Here is a 4,636-nt window from a genome sequence, read left to right as displayed (position 1 = left end):
CCTCCCTTTCTGAGCACCTGAGAGTGCTTGAGGAATTTAAAAAAAAAAAAAAAAAAAAAAAAAGCCCTTCTGCTTAGCCGGGGACTACTCCCCAAACTTTTCCATCCCCATCTCCGACCTCTGCGGGAGGAGGTGGGGAGCGTGGACCAGATGGATCGGTTTGCTCGGTGGGGTCACCTGCCCAGGAGCGGGTGGTGTTAGCCGCTTGGGTGACAGGCCTAACTTGAATCAAAGTCAGTCTTCCAGCCAGGGCTGGCGTTGGTCGAGCGTGCGCTTTTGGAGAGCCGCGCGTGCCAGTGAGTGACTTGTGGTCATCCTTGAGGTTTGTCAGTGGCTCAAGAGTCCTCCTGGCCTGCATTCGCCCCTGCCCGGAAGCGCCTTTCGTGTCCCCACTCTCCTTCCCTGCAGCTCGGCTTCCAGCGTGGTGCCGGCATTTTCAGCTTCCAAGTCTAGTCATGAACAGAAACCCTAAATTATCCGATCTCTGTCCAGTTTGCTGTCCATCAGGCTGCCGCTTTTGATTTTGCTTCAGCAGATTGTGCCTTCCTCCTCTCACTTCCCTCTACAAACTCTTTGCGTGACGCCAAAGAGACCTGCCGCAGTGTGGACCAAACCAGTCTTTTCAAACTCGGCTTCCCGCTGGTATACCAGACGAATTGTCTCAGCTCTGCTGGGCTGCAAAACTCTCCTCCTGCCTCTGCTGATGGGGTCACAGTTTGGGGCAATGACGGCCTTTTACTGGAGCTGGCCAAGTCCTTCGCATCTTGCTGTTTCTCCAGAAGGGCCTGGACTTCTTGCGCCTCGGGGGATCTCTTTTCGCTCTGATCTCTTACAGCTTGTATTGTTTTTCTTCCCCCGGAGGTTCATAGAATTCTAGATCTCATACTTCACACGTGGTGAAACTACTTCGTGTTGGGTTTTTGGTTTGTTTTCTTGTTTGTGAGTCTTATGTTTAGATCTGTATGAATACATAAATTGTCTTACTTTTCCTTGTATTTCCCCGTAGGGCATAAGAAGTGAGTCAATTTAGCGGTGATGAAAACATATTTGAATAGAAAATGGAATCTGCTGGATGGTGAGAGCCCCTTACCTTTCTACGTTTTGTTTTCTTGTTGTTCCTTTCCTTTTTTGTTTTGTTTGTTTGTTTGTTTTGACTTTTTTCTTCCTCACCCCAAGGGGTGGCTGGTAAGGTCCAGAACTCTCCTGTTGGCAACAACTACTTCGTCCTCCAGGAATGAAGCTCACGGGTCTTGCATTTAGGCTGTCTGCATGTGAATCCCTGGACAAGTTCTTTAATCTCCCTCAGTTTCCTCATATGTAAAACAAGGATAATAATAGTATCTAACTCATAGGAAGATAATGAAAGTGCTTCCCACAGTGCCTAGCACAGAGTTCACATGTGTTAAAAATACTTATGATTGCACGTAAATACTGATGCATAGGATGATAGTACTTGGACAGTATTCATGACTTAAATGAATTAATGAACAGTAGGATAGAGATAGGATTTGGGGTTCCTAAGTCTAGCTTCTGAATCTACCAAGAAACGAGCAGTAAGTGACCTCTCACTTAACTGGTCTTTGGTAAAAGAACTCGTGGAACCAAGAAAGATGATCCTGGCAATGCGTTAATTTTATGGAGCGTTGAGAGTGATCCCAAGTTCGGTAAATTAGAATTTGGAAAAGGGACCACTGGCTACATAATGCCTTTTCAAGTTTTCCACCTGGTCTCTGGAAAAGAAATAGCTCTAATGCCTAAAAAACTAGAGCAAAACTTGAAAGAATGGGGTGTCACCTGGAAATGTTTCCTTATTCTGCACACAGATGCTGTCAGATACTTGCAAGGAGTGACAGGAAGAGGAATTTTATTAGTCCTGATTAATGTCCTGTTTCATCAAATACAGTGTTGCGCTTTGTGCTCAAAAGAAGGATGGGGTGGGAACGCGTTGGGGAGAATGGGGTCATGCTGCAACAGTCAACTCTGTGGCATTGACACGTGGGGAGGAATTTTTTCACTTTGTAGCTGATGCCTTGCACGCATGAGATATCATCGTGAAAAAATCCCTGTGCTTATCCCAAAATTTTCCATGGCAGCGTGCTCTTCTCTGCGCTGATTTCACACGGCGTGAAGAAATCTCTTCTTTATTGCTTCTATGTTTGCTCAATTTTCTAGCCATTAGTTTTTGAGAATGACTCCATCATGACACATCAGGGAATATCTGCCACTGCCTCCGCAAAACAGTCTTCTTCTTTTTTTTTTTTTTTTAAATAATTGGGAACAATTTTCATTAATCGTTCATTTAAATATATATACATGGTATGAAGTACAATCATGATTCCTCTTAAAGGCACAAGACATATTTGAAGATGGAACACTTTGGGAAGACAATACTCAAGTCATAGGGAGTGTTTTTAGCTAGGAGGTGACTTACAGACATCAGATCAGCAATTCTCAATCTGAGAGTCCTCGTGATTGTTTTTCCAAGGGGCTGGTAAATCTAAATAACATCTATAGACTAAATATATAATATATCTATCTAAAGCTGTTTTAATGTATTGAGGTTCTATTGTGATTTTTAAAATATATTCATTTTAAATTGATCCTGAGTTCAGGGTGGCTTGATGCCATATGTTTTTCAGTTGACACATAACAATCATGTAACTGCCATCAGGCAGGGAATATGTTACAATAATAATGTCTGTACATGAGAAGGGAATCCTTTTAGAGGAAGTGAGGACATCTGGACTGACATCCACATACAGGCCCAAACTGGTATTAGGACTACAGACTGCAGCCAGGGCGAGTCCTGGGCCCAAACAGAGAGCCAAACGTCTAGCCTCAGACTAGAACTTGGAAAATTCGCAATTCTTTGATCTCTTGCTTTTTCCTTCAAGTTAGGGCTGTCTGGGACTGCAACTGGCACTTGTTTATTATGAGATCACTGCTTTTCAAACTGACAACTAAGGATACCTACTCTGGTGAATTAGCTTTTATATAACACAGGATGTTTAAAGTTGTTGATTAGCTAGTCCTTTGCAAGAACCACTGGGATGGGACGGTATCGGATTGCTTTTCTACAGGGAAGGCATTGACAAATACAAGAAAGTGTCCAAGATCTGATTGTTAAGTTTAATATTTAAAATTGGAGGCATCGAACATGAATTTTGTTCTGTCGGATGCCAACTTTTGGAAACACCGATTTTATTCTAAACTTAATCATCTGGGGCCTTTTTAACAAGTTCCATTTAAAAGAAGAATTTATGTTTTTTAATGATAAGTATTTAAATATACATTTAAATTAAATAATATAAAGTACAGAAAAAGCACAAATCTCCAAGCAAAATTCTGGACTCCCTATTTCCCCATAACCTTTACAAGACAGTGACTGCTTTGCTTTTCTCCTTAACTAAAAATCAACGGACTACAGTGCTATTTAGGGACGTGTCTCATTTGTTTTTGTGTTCAGCAAATATTTACTGAACGTCTCTGTAATGGTATGATTACATTATTACATGATATAGGTAGATAGAGATATAGAGATATATCCCTAAATCCAAAGAATTTTTAATCGACTTAAGAGATAAAAAGAGAAAAGGAGGAACATATATTGAATGTAGTGATATTCTTTTTTATTTAAATAGCCTCTATCATAGACTTTTATTTTTATTTATTTTTCTAATTTTTTTTTTTTAACGTTTATTTTTGAGACAGAGAGAGACAGAGCATGAACGGGGGAGGGACAGAGAGAGAGGGAGACACAGAATCGGAAGCAGGCTCCAGGCTCTGAGCCATCAGCCCAGAGCCCGACGCAGGGCTCGAACTCACAGACCGTGAGATCGTGACCTGAGCTGAAGTCGGACACTTAACCGACTGAGCAACCCAGGCGCCCCTATCATAGACTTTTAAAAAAGTGTCTTTTTCCTCTGGATTAATCCATTCTTAATAGAGAAGTAGTGTAAAATGGAAAGTTCCCTTGTTTATGTTTCATTGTATAATTAAAGAAGTAGAAAAACTTAGATATTAAGGCATTTGGGTGGCTCAGTCAGTTAAGCATCCAACTTCGGCTCTGGTCATGATTTTGCAGTTTGTGAGTTTGAGCCCCATGTCAGGCTCTGTGCTGACAACTCAGAGCCTGGAGCCTGCTTCAGATTCTGTGTCTCCCTCTCTCTCTGACCCTCCCCCGTTTATGCTCTGTCTCTCTCTGTCTCAAAAATAAACATTAAAAAAAAAAAGAAAATTAAAAAAAAATAGATGTTGAGAACATTTTAAAGTCTACTAAATAGTAAATTATATTTTCTCATTGATTGACCAGATAATTTGAGGTTTTTCTTAAATTAAAAGTGATTTTGCATTGGCAACTACATGGATGGAACTGGAGGGTATTATGCTGAGTGAAATTAGTCAGAGAAAGACAAAAATCATGACTTCATTCATATGAGGACTTTAAGAGACAAAACAGATGAACATAAGGGAAGGGAAACAAAAATCATATAAAAACAGGGAGGGGGACAAAACAGAAGAGACTCATAAATATGGAGAACAGAGGGTTACCGGAGGGGGGATGGGCTAAGTGGGTAAGGGGCATTAAGGAATCTACTCCTGAAATCACTGTTGCCCTATATGCTAACTAATTTGG

The sequence above is a fragment of the Panthera uncia genome, chromosome B1, assembly GCF_023721935.1.
Source record: "Panthera uncia isolate 11264 chromosome B1, Puncia_PCG_1.0, whole genome shotgun sequence".
Taxonomy (NCBI): Eukaryota; Metazoa; Chordata; class Mammalia; order Carnivora; family Felidae; genus Panthera; species Panthera uncia.
This window is presented reverse-complemented; position numbering follows the sequence as displayed.